This window comes from Protopterus annectens, chromosome 4.part0 (genome assembly GCF_019279795.1).
Source record: "Protopterus annectens isolate FY-2018-M chromosome 4.part0, PAN1.0, whole genome shotgun sequence".
NCBI classification, from domain to species: Eukaryota; Metazoa; Chordata; order Ceratodontiformes; family Protopteridae; genus Protopterus; species Protopterus annectens.
Genome location: NC_056733.1, coordinates 469,968,950 through 469,989,795, shown reverse-complemented (window position 1 = coordinate 469,989,795; position 20,846 = coordinate 469,968,950). Strand labels below are relative to the sequence as shown.

The window sequence follows — 20,846 nt, the reverse complement described above, 5'->3', positions numbered from 1 at the left end:
TCTATAGCAATGCTGTTCTCAGAAAAATTAGTAAAATAGTTTTAAAGCAATGTCTTGCTCCTTATACTGTCTCAAAGATTAGCTCATGAAATCAACTATCTTCAAATCTTAAATGGAGTGAAGATGCAACACAGTTCATAAATCTTCAAACAGAATGGACTTACCATATATTTTAATATTCAAGTGATCTGTAATCTACGTAGTGTCTAAATCAACAACTAAAAGATATCTTCTGCTGCACTTGAAAACATTCTCACAAAAATACATTTAGTTAGGTCCACCTAGTTCAGTAACCATCCAGCTGCCTTGTCTAACCATGCTGCTAAAAACTATTTAAAGTTGACACCGTTCAAATATAATGCTCTAGGTTTAATACTTACTATTGTAAAGAAATGTTTAAAGGCTACTAAAGGTGGCCAAGATGAGAAGAATGGTTAGAAAACTTGAAATATCTTGAAGCAAGCTAAGATTAACAGTCATGCTGAAGGTTAGAAGAGGGATGGGGTCATGCTTTGAGGATATGGAAGGAATGGTTGGGAGCCCAGATGCAGGTCCTCAGAGAGATTCCAAAGGTGCAATAACCCCTTTAAAAAGCTGATGTTAAGCAGAAAGCCTGAAGAAAAGAAATATCGAGCAAAAACATGGAAGTGAAGCCATCTCTATATTATGCCTTTACTAAATTCAGGTGACTGGAATGGTTACCAAACTGACAGATCCAGTTATTGCAAACAAAATAGTTTTAAAGCTGATATACACTTTGTCCAGCAAAGCAAATTTTTACTAAGTGCTACATTCCTCTCAAGAGAGCCTTCACTTTATAGAACTGGTCTGTGCTTCATACATAGCCCAGCTGGTGTGTCGAGCAACCAAAGACAGTTAAATTTGTTAGATTTACCTAAACTAAAGTACAGTTGTGTACACTTACCATAAATGTAGATGTTCGAGTGTATTCACTGTTGCAGTCATTACATTTGGGTAATCTGCTGGCAGGTTGCCCTCAAGTCAGTCTGAATAACAAAGTCTTGGGTCCTGTGTCAGTTGCTGTCTCCACTTCCATGACGTCAGGTCGTCAGGGGTATAAAACATGCAGCCAATGACATTAGTTTTTCTTGCCCCAGATGTCAGGTGCCCACCAAATGAGGAGCAAATATATATATATATATATATATATATATATATATATATATATATATATATATATATACACACACACACACACACACACACACACACACACACACACACACACACACACACACACACACACATGTATTTTAGAACACAGAAAATTTACCTCCAACTAAAAGCAAATATACCACAAAGGCTTTTGAGCATAGAGAAGGAAAGAAGAGGTATAATAATAGAGAAGAAAAGGGGCTGCCGGGTGGGTAACCCGGACTGCAACAGTGAATACACACGAACATCTACATTTATGGTAAGTGTACACAACTGTACTATGTTCTTCGTGTTTCTCTGTTGCAGTCATTACATTTGGGTAGAATCCCAAAGCTATGGATGGGAGGATGGAATTATACAGCATTAGGAGCAGCTATAAGGCCCTGCAGAACAGCAGTGGCAAAGCCTGCCCTGGATTTAGAAGAGAGAGGTAAATGATAATGTTTTGTGAACGTATGAACTGAGCTCCAAATACCCGCGGTGGTGGTGCTGTGGTAGCATTGTCACCTCACAGTAAAACGCTGTCCGGTTCGATTCTCAGCTAGAGCATCTTCTGCATGGAGACATGCATGAATGGGCGTACCTTCGTTGAAGGTTGTGCATCAGGGCTGATAACTCGGCACATAAAAATCAACTACCAATCATTAGTGGACCGGAGTTCTGCTGTGGCGACCCCTAACCGGGAAAAGCCAAAAGACACAACAACATGAAATGAGCTCCAAGTAGCAGCTTCTAGAATGTCTCTGGTAGGAACCCCTCTGAGAAAAGTTGCAGAAGTAGATGCCGTCCAGGTGGAATGGGATCTGATCCCTTTGGGGACAGGTTTACTATGGTGCATGTAGTAGAAACAAATACAATGGCTTACCCATTTTGAAATAGTCTGCTTTGATATAGCCTTCCCCTCTACCCCTGCAGCAAATGCCACCAGTAGTTGCTTAGACTTTCTTAGAGATTTTGTCCTGTTTAAGTAGAATCTTAGTTGTCTGTGTACATCCAATGAATGCAGAATCCGCTCCCCCTTGTTCTGCGGATATGGGAAAAAGGTTGGCAGATGAATGGTCTGGTTAAGAGCCACACTGGATACCACCTTAGGCATAAAAGGATTGGTCCCTAGGGCCACCCTGTCCGGATAAAAGATAATGAAAGGCTCCACTGCCATGAGAGCCTGTAGTTCTGAAATCCTTCTAGCTGAAGTGACTGCTAAAAGAAAGGCTGTCTTCCAAGAAAGAAATTTTATGTCTGCAGTAGCAGCTGGTTCAAAAGGAGGTAGGGTGAGTTTTTCCAGCACAAAACTGAGGTCCCATGCAGGAGTCAGTGTTCTCCTGGGAGGTCTCAAATTTTTGGCCCCTCTGAGGTAGTGCTTTAGCAGGGGATGAGAAAAGAGAGGAGGCTCTGTGTTGTATTGAGCCGAGATGGCAGAAGCATGGATTTATATAGAAGAAAAAGATAGGCCCTTGTGCAGCATCTCAGTTAAATATTGCAAAATCTGAGGAATATTGGGCATTGCTGTGTTTATTCCTTGTGCTTGGTTCCAGGCACAGAATCTCTTCCATTTGTCAGCATAAGATTTTCTAGTACTAGGCCCTCTAGCCTCCAAAATGACATCCATCACAGGTTTACTGAGAGATGTGATTGGTGAAAATAGCTGATTAGCCATGCTGCAAGATTCAGAGTTTGGAGCTGAGTGTGCAGAATTTGATAGTCCTGCTGAGACAATAGATGAGGTGTCTGAGGCAAGTACCACGGTGAAGGGTGTGACATATTCCTTAGAAGCGGGTACCAGTGTTGGGGAGGCTAGTGCGGAGCAATCAGAATCATTTTTGGTTTTTCCTGTCTGACTTTTAGTAAAACCTTGGAGAGCAGAGGCAGAGGGGGAAAGGCATAGACTGATAGGTTTTTCCAGCTGAAGGATAGAGCATGCACTTTACAAGCTTTTTTGTGATGAATTCTTGTGCAGAATTTGTCTAACTGATAGTTTTAGGGAGAGGCAAAAAGATCTATGTCTGGGCTCCCCCATTTTCGTATCAACATGCTGAAGATTTGTGAATCCAGTTTCCATTCGTGTGGGTCCATAAGATTTCTGCTTGGGTCATCTGCCAGAGTATTTTGCTTTCCTGGCAGGAATTGAGCTTGTAGAAGTATTTGGTAAGTCAAGGTTGTGTTCACAAGGCCATGGCTAGTTTGCAAAGGGGGTAGGAGTGGGTACCCCCCTGCTTATGTACCACATAACTGTGGTGTTGTCAGTCTTTATCAGTAGTTGTCCTGGATGAAGGAAGTTCTTGAAAGCTGTCAGAGCATTCTGTACAGCTAGCATTTCTTTCTGGTTGATACGTAGGTGCATTTGATTTGGGCTCCATTCGCCCTGAATGCATCTCCCTGCCAAATGGCCCCCCCCAAGCATAGTCTGATGCGTCTGTAGTCAGGGTTTGGGTGGCAGGGGGTAGAATGAATGACAGTCCCTTGTTTTGGTGACAGGCCTCTGGCCACCAAAGGAACTCCTGTTACAGGCAAGGAATGAGAGGAATCATTGTGCTGTGACAATGCTGACTCCATAAGCTTTTTAGGTACCACTGAAGTTTCCTCATATGCAGTCTTGCATATGGAATTAGTAGAATCCAGGATGCCATGAACCCCAAAGCCTACAGAATTTGTCTGGCAGACAGCTGGGTTTTTGTGACCACTTGTTTGAAGTATGTTATCAATTTAATTTGTTTGTCTGGCGTGAGGTAAGCCATTTGGGCAGTTGTATTCAAGCTTGCACCCAGGAATGTAATTATTTGAGAGGGTACAAGTTGTGATTTCTTTTCGTTTATGGTGTACCCTAGGCATGTTAGAAGCCTTTTTACAAATGCCAGATGTTGTAGAAGAGTGTCTTTGTCCTCTGCCTGAATTAGACAATCGTCCAGATAAGGATAAATTTGAATGTTTCTTTGTCTGCAAAATGCAATCACTGGTGCCAGGCACTTTGTGAAGACCCTGGGTGCAGTAGATAAGCCAAAAGGCAGTGCAGAGAACTGGCAATGCCAATAGCCTGCTTTGAAGCGGAGGTATCTTCTGCAAGATTCCCTGATTGGAATATGCAGGTAAGCCTCTTAAGTCTAGAGTTACCAACCAGGCATTCTTGCCTAGCATAAGCAGTAGCTGTTGTAGAGTCAGCATCTTGAATTTTGGAATGTCCAGGAAAGTATTTAGAATGGATAAGTCCAGAATTGGACACCATGATTTGTCTTTTCTGGGTACCAGGAAGTCTTGAATAAAAAACTTGTCCTTCTTCCTTTTCTGGTACTGGTTGAATAGCCCCCATATCCATGAGGGACATGACTTGTTTCTGGGCCTCTGCCCACTGATTTAGAGGCAGATCTGGCCATCCGTTTGGAATTGGCAACGTGTGGAAATGAAATCTGTACCCTTGGGAAACTATATTTAAGACCCACTTGTCCTGGGTAATTAGATGCCAATTTTGAGCATGAAGTGCTAGTTTTCCCCCAAAGGGGCCAAAAGATAAGTGCTTGGAAATGGCAGAGGAAAGCATTGAGACTGTTTACCGTAGGGTGGTGCTTTGCTACTTCCTGATTTGGAGGTGGAGGCACCCCATTGTTTTGTCCTGTAAGATTCTTGTGACTGAAACCTGGAGCCTTTGGAGGGTCTGGGTTTGACCCGAGCGGCTCTGTTGGGTACTGGAAAGGACCAGTTCTTAGTAGGCCAGTGCCTACTGAACCTGGGTAGCTGCATTTGCAAGAAATCTTTTACAGCCTGCATAGATTTAGCTTCATCTTCCATCTTTTTAAAAAATTCTTCTGCCTTATTACCAAACAGACTGTTCTGCTGTAAAGGAGCATCCAACAATTTAGCTTTAACATGATCAGGCAGATTTTGCTCCTTGAGCCAAGCATGCCTTCTCATCACAGATCCAGTTACGGCGGCCCTGCAAGACGCCTCCAAGGAATCAAAACCACATTGCAAAGTATGCTTTCCAACTTGTTCAGCTGAAAGCAATAAATCTTTTAACTATATTTTCTACACAATCAGAAATCAACATAATTTTCTGTTTCAGTAAGCCCATGACATGCTGTTGATATTTAAGCATATGAAATCGACAGTTTAAAGCCCTGACTGCCAGGGTTGCAGACATATAAACCTTCTTACCCCATCTATCCAGTGCCATGGAGTCTCTATCAGAAGGGGTAGGATTTTTAACAGTAGAAGCCTTAACAACCTTGGGACCCTGAGAAATAGTTTCAGGGTCAGCAGTAGGATTTTTGAAAAGAAACTTGTGGGAGTCAGAAAAGTACAGTTTTGTACCTACCATAAATGTAGATGTCCGAACAGGATAGCATCTGCAGTCAGGATTGATGTATGCAAAATCTGAGCCGAAAAACTGTTCAGCAAACTCCAACCGACGCCTAAGCGTTCGTCGGTTGAAAGAAGCACAGGCTAAACAGGCTGCTACGTCGTGGTCTGGGCCTAAACAAGGTAAGCAGTAAGAGTGGAAATCTTTATGAGGTATATGTTTCCCACAAGTTAAACAGTTATTCACTTTTTCTGACATCGGCTGAGGCAAGAAAGAGTCCCCAACGGGTACTTAGCTTTTAGAAGTCTTGAGTAGTATTCGGTAGTAGTAATCTCTGGATCTGACCGACCGGCACTTGCGAACAGCTTCTGCTTGAGCCACGCGCAAGAAAGACTGAGGAAAATGGCGTCGGCTGATGCCTTTATACCCGAAGACCAGCAGAGATGACGTCGGGTGAAGTGCGACACCAGCCGAGGCCAGACCCAGACTTTGGAATCCGGCCGACCGAAGGGCTGCCTGACGACAGGACAACCCATTTGTTAGGACTGCAGATGCATCCTTGAAGGACATCCCTGTAATATCTGTCTGGCTTACTAGAAGCCGGAGGCAGGGAACCAGGAGCCATGCTGGATTCTGAGAAAACATCATCAAAGATGTCTAAAACAGGAGGTATAGCCAAAGGCCTATGCTGTGGAAGAAGAAGAAAATCCCTAAGCCTCTTTTTAGATTCTGAAAAATCCTGACTCTCCCAATGAAAATGTTCCCTTAAGGTATGCAAAGTCTCTCCAAAAGAAAAATCCTCAGGTGGAGAAGCAGAAGGGATGGATTCTTTTGCATCAGAGTTCTCATAAGGGGGGATAGAAAATTCCTGAACAGAAGAGGAATCCGAAAAAATGGAAACCTGATCTGAAGATACATAATTAGGGCCTTGCCTAGGCCTCTTAGCAGGAGGGGGGTGGGAACCCCTGATCAAGGTAATTAAATCCTCAGCCATTTTGATAATTTGTTTTTTAGGCATAGGGGCCTGAGCACGTGGCTCATGCGTCGGTTTTGTAGACATAGAAGTTGGTTTTGGCCTTGTTTTTGTGATTGACGTCGGTTTAATGTACAAATCTTTAGGCCTGAAAACACTCTCAGAAGCCGGTGCCTGCTCAGCGGCTTCGGACCCATCCAAGGGAGAGGCATCTGCGGGTTCAATACTTGAAGAATCTCGCGGCATACCGGACTCCGAATGGGTCTTGGTAGCGGGCATCAGGGGCTGCGAAAGCGCCTCACTGAGTACCTGTGAACCGGCGACTGGCTTAGGAGAAGCTTCGTCATCGGTTTTGGACCTCGACAGTCTGTCTCGTCTTTTTCTTTGCGTTTTTTATGAATTCCGGTAGTCAGATTGCTAACCGACGACATTTCAGGATAGTTAAATCTTGAACCAAAGTATTTAGAAGCAAAAATATACCTATGCTTAATAGTGCCTTGGTTAAATTTAGCACAAAACTGACAGCAAAGCGCATTGTGATCAGGGCCTAGGCAAGGAATACAGTACAAATGAAAATCCTTATGAGGTACTTGCTTCCCACAATTAATACAATTATTAACTTTTATTGACATTGGTAAGGAGCAAGAAAAAGTTTCCCCAATGGGGTACTTAGCTTTAGTTTGAAGACTTCGGTTCTGAAACTCGAAAACAAAAATTTCAGGAGTTGGCCGACCAGCAACTGCGAACTGCTTCTGCTTTGGGCACCGTGCGGCAAGAAAGACTGAATGAATGCAGCAATGAAACACGAAGAACATCAGCATTTCAAGAACTGTCTGCTACGGAAAAAAACTCATCATGCATACCACTTTACTCCCAGTAAAGCTATATGACCTATCTTTTGATTTACTGTAAAGATGTAAGTTGGAAATAGGCTGTTAACTCTACAGTCTACGTCCCAGCCCCCCAAATCACAGGTCATGCAATTTTTTAAAAATATTAAAGAAACTCGCTTGATTGTTCAGAATACCATTAGGAAGGTCCCCCCCCCCACTTGTGGCAATTAGTCTACAAACACAAAATTTTCAACATGTTGATTTGGGGATCCTTTTTGATATTCTAATAGCATTTGGTTTTAAACATACAGTTTGTCGCAATGTTCACAGTCTATATACAGGGGTTGCACGCTAAAGTGCGTGTCTCAGGTGGTTTGTCTCAGCCACTCTCTCTAACAAAAGTTTGTAGGCAGGAATTAATACTCTCTCCTTTGCCTTCTACCTTTATTTACAGGCCTTAGCAAAAATTTTGAAAAGTTCAGTAATAGGAGATTACCATATTACTGGTAAAAATATAAGCTTTTCCTCTTAGAAGCCTACCCTCATTTTATAGATGTTTTTAATGTACCAAACTTTCACATAAGACATTATTTTAGTCTAAATCTGGCTTATTCAGCTATTCTAGGAACAAAAATAAAACAAAGTTACTATAGTCAAATATATTCTTTCATGGGCACAGACAATCATAACCCTACCAGAGCACCGATGACTTTAACATACCTGGGCATTCAACTAGCACCATCCCTACAAAGGATAAATGAGCTTGCATATGCCAATTGGGACTAGGCATACATTTAAGTAAAGACTTTGATAACAAAGCCTGTAGGAGGTGCAGACCTTAAAAATAGTTTATTCTTCCACAAACTACCACTATTAACAGGCTTATCCCAACCAAAGACCTACAATAAAGGTTCTTCAAGACGAACAGTGCTATCCCGGCTTTCCTTAAAAGGAGTTTAACGGACAGAATGGGCTGGGATAGACCAACTTTCTTTTCCAGCAGAAATAGGAGATCTAAGAGTATCCAGTTTTGGTCTATATAGGGGGATCTATATTAGAACAGCGAAGTTTCAAAACTTTGAATGTTCTAATATTGAACCCTGAAAATATCGAAGCAACAGAAAACCAAATGTTTTCCTAGGGAAAGAATTTGGTTGTCCATTTCTGTTGCTTCGGCATTTTCAGTGCTGTGGTGGAAAGTTACGGGTCGGGTTTAGGTAAGTGTGCGATTGAGTGGACATGAGGGTTAGGGCGGGTTAGGTGAATTAGGGTTAGGGCACGGGTTGTGTGTGCGATTGTGTGGACGTGCGGGTTAGGTGAGTTAGGGTTAGGGCGCAGGTCAGGTAAGTGTGCGATTGTGTGGACGTGAGGGTTAGGGCAGGGTAGGTGAGTTAGGGTTAGGGCGCGGGTGAGGTGAGTGTGCGACTGTGACGGACATTAGGGTTAGGGTTGGGGTTAAGGTAAATGGATAGTTAGTGATGTGTGTACAGTTTAGTGTAGGGTTAAGTGTAAGATTTTAGGTGCATGTGTGTGGATTGCTGTTTGTTTGGTGTGCTTGTGTTGTGTGTATGTGTTTTGGAACAGCAAATTATTTCCCTAGGAAAAAATAAGCTATTCTGTATGTTCGATGTTTTCAGCTTTCGCTGAATAGGGTTCGATATTAGAACATTCAAAGTTTTGAAACTTCAATGTTCTAATATAGACCCCCTATATAGGTTCATAGGTGTGTACTAGGCTAATGGCCCTCCAGCCTTTACAAGCCTAGCCCATAGGATTACCCTGGCATCATGCCACCCGACCTTAGTTCCCAGTGCCGCTGTCGAGCAGAGCCACTGGAGTGATCCCTGGGGTGAATTTTCTATTTCCCATCCACTCATCAAGATTTCTCTTGAAGAGGGCCAGTGAGGTGCTCTGTTTGACATGCATGGGAAGTCTATTATCATAAGTCATAGCATATCATAAAGTATCCTATGAATGGCTACTATTACAGGTTAATGGACACGTGTCAAGAGGTTCCCCAAAGGTATGTTCAAGAAACATCACAAACTGAGTAATATTTCAAGAATCTACTGCCATGGAATGCCTTGAAGTCTGAGGCCATCTACAGTATCTTCCTCTGGCTGTGGCAGGAAGACTGGTAGCAAGATTACCTATTCAGACGTCAGTCCTTGATGTGAATGAGGAATGTGATTACCTCATTTAATGGTAACTGGAATGTCCCCATGTACCGAATTTCTGTCTTGGGAGTAATGTAAGGTGGAGTAAAACCTGTAATCAAGACATGACACGAAACATAGAGATATCCTGAGAGTCAGCTGGTGGGGGAGCAGGAGAAAGAAGCCTCCTTCCTAAAACAAATCTACTGCCAGTCACGCACAGTTCTTTACAGTGCTAAAAACACAAGTTTGGAAGTAGGAAAGATATAAACACCTGCTACATTTTACGCTGATTATTAAGATGCTGTACACAGTCCAGGTGCTTTAGGATCTTTGAGAGGAAAAGCCTACATAAAGGTTTCTGTATGTCAGCTAGGCCATCTAGAATGTTTCTGAAAGTACAACTGTGTAAGAACTTATAACAGTAGATGTCCTACTGATCACTGCTTCAGTGATGGGTTCTCTCGCCAAATAACCTAGGCATCATAATCTGCACATCTCAGGAAACCAAAGCCAAACCCTTCCATACTGCAATACATTCAACTTAGGACGGAACCCCGCAAGTGTGTATAAGCGTGAAAACCTCAAACTATCTCAAAGTCAGAGGGCCTGTAGATAACTGAGGATACCAGAAAAGGTCAGCTAAGAGAGGAGAAGGCAGAAAAAGGTTTCCCCTTGATCCATGAGAAGTGGTTAAAACACAGATGGGGGAGGGGAGCAGGGTGGGAAAGAACACTGCAATAGTGATCAGTAGGGCATCTACCGCTAAACTAAGTTCTTACACAAGTGTAGTTGAGGGTGGCTGGTTATCAAACTAGTCAGAACTGAAATGACTACGAAAGATCTGGATCTATAGCATCTACCCTGTAATGTTTGGTTAAAGTATGTACAGTGGACCAAGTTGCTGCTCCCAGGATGGCTTTAACATCTATCCCCATTTAAAAGCCTTCAGAAGAGGCCACTACTCTGGTAGAGTTTGTTTTTACTGATGAAGACAAAAAATTTCTATGGCGACTATTACACAAAAGAAATTGACTTTCCAGTTAGCAACAGTGTGTTTAGAAACTGGGAAAAACAACTGGTCATTCTCTTGGATGGACTTGGTTTTATCCAAGTACAATTTGAGCTGCCTGTAAACATCCAGGTAGTGGAGGATTATCTCTCTCTCACTCACTCTGAGGATTAGAGAAGAAAGCAGGAGGCTTACGGCCTGATTTTTGTAAACACCTTTACTGAATTACCACTTGTGACATAGGCAAACTTACACTTATAGAAAAGTAATCAAACCATATTAACAAGTTCACATTTACAAACATTATACATCACATATACATTTACATATCCTATTATGTAATGTTACTAAATTATTCAGTTCCTGCCTTCTATTAAACTTCATTCTTCCACAAAAACATTTTCTCGTGTATTGTTTCCACTTTTCCCAATTTTCTATAGAATTTGGCCTACCATATACTGAAGAGCCCACATTCTGCTCTTTTATCTCTGTTAGAATATTCATAGCTTCAAGTTCAGCTGATTTAAACTTTGATCTCCATTTCCTAGTAATTGCTTTTTTGGCAGCCACCACAATTAAACTTTGCAAGGTCTTTCTGTGTCTAGGTAATTCATATCCTGTATTCCAGCTCATAAAAAATAATTTCCTTAGTTACACTCATTTGCTCACCCGGTATTCCAGACAGAGTAAGTACTCTGTGGGGAATTTTAAAGTCTGCCAACTCATTACACTCCCAAAACACATATTCCCAAGTTGGCTCTTTATTCCCCATCACAACTCCAACATTTGCCATCTACCCGAGAAAAAATGCTTAAGGTATAAAAAAGTATCTTTGCAAACATTTTCAGGCAAAATCCTATATCTTCTAGACTTCTGTTGCATATTTTTGAGCCATACACATGTCCTCCCATAGTTTTTTTGTGAACTTTTATATCTAATCTCTGTTCCCAATCTTTTCTGACCTCTTCTGATTGACTTCTATAGTTATTGTACAAAATGTGCATGTCCTACTAATTGTCCCTTATGTTTTAACAGCAGCTTCTGTTCTAGATTCAATTAAAAACTCAACCAGTGCAGGTCTTTCATTTAAGACTCTCCTAGCCCTTTCTCTTTGTCTATACTCTGATTTCAATCTCTTACAGGAAAGGCAATCACTGGCATACAATCCAAATGTCCTCTTGGCCTCTTCCCATTCTATTAACTTTCCTTCTCTAATTATTTGCTCCCAATAACCTTGATTCCTTTGCCACATTCCTCCAGTAAATTCCAGACCCTAGTCTATTCTCTGTACCCCTAACTGCAGTCATCCCCATCAGCAGAATCTCTTTTCTCCATTCCTGCATTGGCTTAGTTCTTAGTATACTTTATGCTACTTTACTAATATAATGTTCTATAGGACTGCTGATATTCTCCTCAAGGATTTGCACCCAAAATCCCATTCTTTGCTTATTTCTTGAATTTACCCTCTGCTTCATCAATGTCCCTTTCCACTATGAATTATAGCTCTCTGCTTGTGTTATGTATCTCTAAAATATCCCTACAAATCGGGTAATCCTAAACCTCCTCATTGTGCTGGGAGGATCAACTTATCCCACTTAACTCTTGCCTTCTTCCCTTCCCAAATAAAATACTTCAACTCTTTATTACTATCCATAACTTTTCCTCAGGTTAATAAAAAAATGCCTGACTTGTGTACAAAAACTAAAGGGACTACAAACATTTCATTGCTTGTATCTTGCTATGCATATCCATTGGCAAGAGCTTCCAGTTTCCTATTATCTTTTGTTTAGTCTCTTCCCGCATATTCTTGGCTGTCATAACCAAATCCTTTTTAACCCATACTCCCCAGCACAACAAGAAGGTTTAGGAGATGACCTTTTCTGGTTCCATCAGGTACAAAATATCATCATCATCTGCAAATAAAGACAACTTTTCATGAATACCATACCAAAGTCCCTTATTTGCTTTGTCAGTTGTTCTAAACGGAATGCACATAGGGGAAAAGAGAACAATCCCTCCCTGGTTCCTCTGTTCAAAGGCAACTTATTACAGAGGAACCCACCCACTCTGATTTTTTGCCTCAGATCTCTCATTTACCCTTTTAATCACCCTTATTATTGTATCAGGTAATGAAAATGCTTCCATTGCCCTACTTATAAAATACTAGCTTACTCTGTCAAATGCTTTCTCTGCATCAAGACTCACCAATACCAGCAGTATTTTCTTTCATTCTGCCTCTCTCTGGAATATGACAAAAATCATGATTTAAGTGTTTACCAATCTCCTTTTCTTTGTACAAGAAATAGTCTAGAATAAAACCCTCTTCTAAAATGCTGATATAGGACAGAGTCTATTGTACTTTGGTCGAATAGGGCTTAAATAGTAGGAACTTTGACTGATTAGGAGTAGGAAAAGGGATTTCCTTCCAAGCCATTCTATAATCCTGCTGAATAATGGAGAGGACCTACTTAATGTGATGATGAGCTAACAATTCGTTCGCTAAAGATGAGGAGTCTTTTAAATTAGAAGAGGGATGGACCAATGGAGATAGGTGGGGAGAAAGTAGTCAGGCTGATCTGTCTAGGTAGGAAGGTCTCCCAGATTTATCTTTAAATCTTTTCTAACGCTAAAGTGCGTGTCTCAGGTGGTTTGTCTCAGCCACTCTCTCTAACAAAAGTTTGTAGGCAGGAATTAATACTCTCTCCTTTGCCTTCTACCTTTATTTACAGGCCTTAGCAAAAATTTTGAAAAGTTCAGTAATAGGAGATTACCATATTACTGGTAAAAATATAAGCTTTTCCTCTTAGAAGCCTACCCTCATTTTATAGATGTTTTTAATGTACCAAACTTTCACATAAGACATTATTTTAGTCTAAATCTGGCTTATTCAGCTATTCTAGGAACAAAAATAAAACAAAGTTACTATAGTCAAATATATTCTTTCATGGGCACAGACAATCATAACCCTACCAGAGCACCGATGACTTTAACATACCTGGGCATTCAACTAGCACCATCCCTACAAAGGATAAATGAGCTTGCATATGCCAATTGGGACTAGGCATACATTTAAGTAAAGACTTTGATAACAAAGCCTGTAGGAGGTGCAGACCTTAAAAATAGTTTATTCTTCCACAAACTACCACTATTAACAGGCTTATCCCAACCAAAGACCTACAATAAAGGTTCTTCAAGACGAACAGTGCTATCCCGGCTTTCCTTAAAAGGAGTTTAACGGACAGAATGGGCTGGGATAGACCAACTTTCTTTTCCAGCAGAAATAGGAGATCTAAGAGTATCCAGTTTTGGTCTATATAGGGGATCTATATTAGAACAGCGAAGTTTCAAAACTTTGAATGTTCTAATATTGAACCCTGAAAATATCGAAGCAACAGAAAACCAAATGTTTTCCTAGGGAAAGAATTTGGTTGTCCATTTCTGTTGCTTCGGCATTTTCAGTGCTGTGGTGGAAAGTTACGGGTCGGGTTTAGGTAAGTGTGCGATTGAGTGGACATGAGGGTTAGGGCGGGTTAGGTGAATTAGGGTTAGGGCACGGGTTGTGTGTGCGATTGTGTGGACGTGCGGGTTAGGGCGGGTTAGGTGAGTTAGGGTTAGGGCGCAGGTCAGGTAAGTGTGCGATTGTGTGGACGTGAGGGTTAGGGCAGGGTAGGTGAGTTAGGGTTAGGGCGCGGGTGAGGTGAGTGTGCGACTGTGACGGACATTAGGGTTAGGGTTGGGGTTAAGGTAAATGGATAGTTAGTGATGTGTGTACAGTTTAGTGTAGGGTTAAGTGTAAGATTTTAGGTGCATGTGTGTGGATTGCTGTTTGTTTGGTGTGCTTGTGTTGTGTGTATGTGTTTTGGAACAGCAAATTATTTCCCTAGGAAAAAATAAGCTATTCTGTATGTTCGATGTTTTCAGCTTTAAGCTGAATAGGGTTCGATATTAGAACATTCAAAGTTTTGAAACTTCAATGTTCTAATATAGACCCCCTATATAGGTTCATAGGTGTGTACTAGGCTAATAGCCCTCCAGCCTTTACAAGCCTAGCCCATAGGATTACCCTGGCATCATGCCACCGACCTTAGTTCCCAGTGCAGCTGTCGAGCAGAACCACTGCAGTGATCCCTGGGTGAATTTTCTATTTCCCATCCACTCATCAAGATTTCTCTTGAAGAGGGCCAGTGAGGTGCTCTGTTTGACATGCATGGGAAGTCTATTATCATAAGTCATAGCATATCATAAAGTATCCTATGAATGGCTACTATTACAGGTTAATGGACACGTGTCAAGAGGTTCCCCAAAGGTATGTTCAAGAAACATCACAAACTGAGTAATATTTCAAGAATCTACTGCCATGGAATGCCTTGAAGTCTGAGGCCATCTACAGTATCTTCCTCTGGCTGTGGCAGGAAGACTGGTAGCAAGATTACCTATTCAGACGTCAGTCCTTGATGTGAATGAGGAATGTGATTACCTCATTTAATGGTAACTGGAATGTCCCCATGTGCAATTTCTGTCTTGGGAGTAATGTAAGGTGGAGTAAAACCTGTAATCAAGACATGACACGAAACATAGAGATATCCTGAGAGTCAGCTGGTAGGGGAGCAGGAGAAAGAAGCCTCCTTCCTAAAACAAATCTACTGCCAGTCACGCACAGTTCTTTACAGTGCTAAAAACACAAGTTTGGAAGTAGGAAAGATATAAACACCTGCTACATTTTACGCTGATTATTAAGATGCTGTACACAGTCCAGGTGCTTTAGGATCTTTGAGAGGAAAAGCCTACATAAAGGTTTCTGTATGTCAGCTAGGCCATCTAGAATGTTTCTGAAAGTACAACTGTGTAAGAACTTATAACAGTAGATGTCCTACTGATCACTGCTTCAGTGATGGGTTCTCTCGCCAAATAACCTAGGCATCATAATCTGCACATCTCAGGAAACCAAAGCCAAACCCTTCCATACTGCAATACATTCAACTTAGGACGGAACCCAAAGTGTGTATAAGCGTGAAAACCTCAAACTATCTCAAAGTCAGAGGGCCTGTAGATAACTGAGGATACCAGAAAAGGTCAGCTAAGAGAGGAGAAGGCAGAAAAAGGTTTCCCCTTGATCCATGAGAAGTGGTTAAAACACAGATGGGGAGGGAGCAGGGTGGGAAAGAACACTGCAATAGTGATCAGTAGGGCATCTACCGCTAAACTAAGTTCTTACACAAGTGTAGTTGAGGGTGGCTGGTTATCAAACTAGTCAGAACTGAAATGACTACGAAAGATCTGGATCTATAGCATCTACCCTGTAATGTTTGGTTAAAGTATGTACAGTGGACCAAGTTGCTGCTCCCAGGATGGCTTTAACATCTATCCCCATTTAAAAGCCTTCAGAAGAGGCCACTACTCTGGTAGAGTTTGTTTTTACTGATGAAGACAAAAAATTTCTATGGCGACTATTACACAAAAGAAATTGACTTTCCAGTTAGCAACAGTGTGTTTAGAAACTGGGAAAAACAACTGGTCATTCTCTTGGATGGACTTGGTTTTATCCAAGTACAATTTGAGCTGCCTGTAAACATCCAGGTAGTGGAGGATTATCTCTCTCTCACTCACTCTGAGGATTAGAGAAGAAAGCAGGGAGGCTTACGGCCTGATTTTTGTAAACACCTTTACTGAATTACCACTTGTGACATAGGCAAACTTACACTTATAGAAAAGTAATCAAACCATATTAACAAGTTCACATTTACAAACATTATACATCACATATACATTTACATATCCTATTATGTAATGTTACTAAATTATTCAGTTCCTGCCTTCTATTAAACTTCATTCTTCCACAAAAACATTTTCTGCGTGTATTGTTTCCACTTTTCCCAATTTTCTATAGAATTTGGCCTACCATATACTGAAGAGCCCACATTCTGCTCTTTTATCTCTGTTAGAATATTCATAGCTTCAAGTTCAGCTGATTTAAACTTTGATCTCCATTTCCTAGTAATTGCTTTTTTGGCAGCCACCACAATTAAACTTTGCAAGGTCTTTCTGTGTCTAGGTAATTCATATCCTGTATTCCAGCTCATAAAAAATAATTTCCTTAGTTACACTCATTTGCTCACCCGGTATTCCAGACAGAGTAAGTACTCTGTGGGGAATTTTAAAGTCTGCCAACTCATTACACTCCCAAAACACATATTCCCAAGTTGGCTCTTTATTCCCCATCACAACTCCAACATTTGCCATCTACCCGAGAAAAAATGCTTAAGGTATAAAAAAGTATCTTTGCAAACATTTTCAGGCAAAATCCTATATCTTCTAGACTTCTGTTGCATATTTTTGAGCCATACACATGTCCTCCCATAGTTTTTTTGTGAACTTTTATATCTAATCTCTGTTCCCAATCTTTTCTGACCTCTTCTGATTGACTTCTATAGTTATTGTACAAAATGTGCATGTCCTACTAATTGTCCCTTATGTTTTAACAGCAGCTTCTGTTCTAGATTCAATTAAAAACTCAACCAGTGCAGGTCTTTCATTTAAGACTCTCCTAGCCCTTTCTCTTTGTCTATACTCTGATTTCAATCTCTTACAGGAAAGGCAATCACTGGCATACAATCCAAATGTCCTCTTGGCCTCTTCCCATTCTATTAACTTTCCTTCTCTAATTATTTGCTCCCAATAACCTTGATTCCTTTGCCACATTCCTCCAGTAAATTCCAGACCCTAGTCTATTCTCTGTACCCCTAACTGCAGTCATCCCCATCAGCAGAATCTCTTTTCTCCATTCCTGCATTGGCTTAGTTCTTAGTATACTTTATGCTACTTTACTAATATAATGTTCTATAGGACTGCTGATATTCTCCTCAAGGATTTGCACCCAAAATCCCATTCTTTGCTTATTTCTTGAATTTACCCTCTGCTTCATCAATGTCCCTTTCCACTATGAATTATAGCTCTCTGCTTGTGTTATGTATCACTAAAATATCCCTACAAATCGGGTAATCCTAAACCTCCTCATTGTGCTGGGAGGATCAACTTATCCCACTTAACTCTTGCCTTCTTCCCTTCCCAAATAAAATACTTCAACTCTTTATTACTATCCATAACTTTTCCTCAGGTTAATAAAAAAATGCCTGACTTGTGTACAAAAACTAAAGGGACTACAAACATTTCATTGCTTGTATCTTGCTATGCATATCCATTGGCAAGAGCTTCCAGTTTCCTATTATCTTTTGTTTAGTCTCTTCCCGCATATTCTTGGCTGTCATAACCAAATCCTTTTTAACCCATACTCCCCAGCACAACAAGAAGGTTTAGGAGATGACCTTTTCTGGTTCCATCAGGTACAAAATATCATCATCATCTGCAAATAAAGACAACTTTTCATGAATACCATACCAAAGTCCCTTATTTGCTTTGTCAGTTGTTCTAAACGGAATGCACATAGGGGAAAAGAGAACAATCCCTGCCTGGTTCCTCTGTTCAAAGGCAACTTATTACAGAGGAACCCACCCACTCTGATTTTTTGCCTCAGATCTCTCATTTACCCTTTTAATCACCCTTATTATTGTATCAGGTAATGAAAATGCTTCCATTGCCCTACTTATAAAATACTAGCTTACTCTGTCAAATGCTTTCTCTGCATCAAGACTCACCAATACCAGCAGTATTTTCTTTCATTCTGCCTCTCTCTGGAATATGACAAAAATCATGATTTAAGTGTTTACCAATCTCCTTTTCTTTGTACAAGAAATAGTCTAGAATAAAACCCTCTTCTAAAATGCTGATATAGGACAGAGTCTATTGTACTTTGGTCGAATAGGGCTTAAATAGTAGGAACTTTGACTGATTAGGAGTAGGAAAAGGGATTTCCTTCCAAGCCATTCTATAATCCTGCTGAATAATGGAGAGGACCTACTTAATGTGATGATGAGCTAACAATTCGTTCGCTAAAGATGAGGAGTCTTTTAAATTAGAAGAGGGATGGACCAATGGAGATAGGTGGGGAGAAAGTAGTCAGGCTGATCTTTCTAGGTAGGAAGGTCTCCCAGATTTATCTTTAAATCTTTTCTTAGGCATCTTCTTGGCCCTTTGTGGCGGTCTAGACATCTGGAGCAGAAGGAGATGGGTACTGCTGGGTAATTTCTTTGGCATCTGGAAACAGAAATGAGGAAAATTTATCTGCAGTCCTTCATAAACTTCCCTTGTTCTTGTCAAGGTTTAAAATAACTGATTGAATATGGATCTTTTATTTAGCCCTGAGGGAAAGAAGAATCTAGTAGCTTGGCTTTGATGTCCTCAGGTAAGGACGGACAGTGAAGCCATGCAGACCTCCTGAAGAAAGAACCAGTAGAGGCTGCTCTGCTCATCCACTGTATCAGAAATGCATATGATTTTACATGTTTAGCCACCTGTAACTTGAGCTACCATACACACAGTCTGTGACTTAATGCCTGGCCCTTCCACAGAAGAAGAGACTAATTAGAATTTTATTTAAACAGACAGTAAATATTTAGTCATTTGAGTCTGAAAGTTCAGAGCTCTGAAAGCCAATGTGAAAGAGGTGCATATCTTTTTGTCAAGTTTGTCTATTGCTCCGCTACCTTTACCAGAGGGAAGGGCAGGAGCAGAAGGCAGAAGCTTCTTATCTGCAGAAATAGAAAAAGCAGAAGGATCTGCCAAAGGGTTCTTGTACAGAAGCTTTAAATCCTCAGGCACTTTGTAAAATCTGTCAGGCCTTTTAGGACCTCGTGACTGAGAGTCAGGAGCAGTGGAAGTAAAGACAAAGGCATCCAGAAAGGCCTCCAGGACAGGAGGGACTGGAGCAGGCACAGGAGTGACTACCACTAGCAGTTATAATACATTTTTTTTTTTGCACAACAGGAATTTGTGTAGATCCCTACTCAAAATGTTTCATCATGTTAGAAACTGTTTCTCCAAAAGAGGCTTCTGCCACAGGAGAATCAGGCCATACAGTGTGTTCATCGTCAGAGGTCACCTGACCCAGCAAGTGAATCTGGGAAGAAGTAGGCCAGAGAATGTTCATTTGAATAAGAATCAGTCTCATCCTCTGAAGACGATTCCTGAGGTCTCTTGTAAGGGGTAGCAGAAGTAGTGACAGAGGAGACAAAGGATGGTAGTTTGGGAGCCATGATGCCTTAACCTTAATCAGGCCTTGGGGAAAAAAATCTGTCACTCCTTTTTCTGGAAATGTCTGAAGAGAGGAAACATTTTTGGTTCTCTCGCTGTCTTTTTTTTTTTTTTTTTGAAGTGAAGTCTGTTTTAACAAGATGCAACATATCTGACCCCTGAAGTACCTCAATTAATGACAGTGGTATTTCCTCGCTTACTAATATTTATGGACTACCTTCAGGTCCTTCTGAAATGATTAGACGGGGTCCTCCTTCTCACCAGTTTCAGTAAGATTAGTCATTTCGGACTTGCATGAATCAGATGCCGTAATGGCCTACAGCAAGTTTGCTGTAGTGGGAATCTAAGAAGCCAGATGTACTGCGGGTTCCAAATCCTCAGCCAACACAAGAGTCCAAATGGGCAGTCATAATGAAAGAATTATGTCTCTTGAGCTTCTTCTTTGGGATAAGAAGAGACGTAGAGGGTGGAAGGAAATGCCATCTTAGGACAAGGCAACAGGTCTCCAACTAACTGTTAAGAGATGAAAATTATGTATGTAACGTTTTAGGTAGAAAGGTCTGGCAAACACTGCAATGCAATTTTTATAACTGTGCTCTTTACCTAAACAGAAAAGGCACTGGCAGTGGAGATCCTTGTAAGGGAATCTGCCTGCCACAACTGCACTTTCCCCTGCTAACTGACATTTAACAAAATTGCAAACACCAAAGCTTTTAAGAAAAAACAAGAAAGGTTCCAATAAGGCACTTACCTGAACCAGTGAAGGCAAACAATATCAACAACCAAGCGTATAACAGACTGAAGGGTGTGAGACATGCATTCGGACTGACAGTGAGATAGTCTGAGTTTTTTTACGCTCACATGGTCACAGGCTTAAGTCACACAATTCAGACATATGGGTCAATGGAAGGCTTTGGTCTCCCTGCCAGATGTACAGGTTATTTGTCAAGATAACTCATCAACTGACTTTCCAATATGACTGCACACTGATTAACAGCTTAACTTCAGTGCCCAGTGTGAAAAAGAAACTGAGAGACAAGGGTTAGGAACTACTCTGTCACTTTTAGTAATTTCAGTGACTGGCTAGTAAGTACACTGCCTGAATGCCAGCAAAGAAGAAACTAAGAGCCTGAAGAAAAAAAAAAAAACACTAACTGGGAGGAATCCTGCAGTTACTGAGCAAAAAGCTTCTCAAGCTCCAGCTCTGGCACAAGACATGGCTTCAAGTAACCTAAAGGAAAAAAATTAAATCAATTCT

At 41.0% G+C, this 20,846-nt stretch overlaps 1 protein-coding gene across 2 annotated transcripts in view; it reads right to left on the bottom strand.

The window, feature by feature from the left end:
* HSCB (HscB mitochondrial iron-sulfur cluster cochaperone) overlaps positions 1-20,846 on the bottom strand; it is a 477,619-nt gene that overhangs the window by 359,967 nt on the left and 96,806 nt on the right. The gene's annotated exons all lie outside the window — the stretch shown is intronic.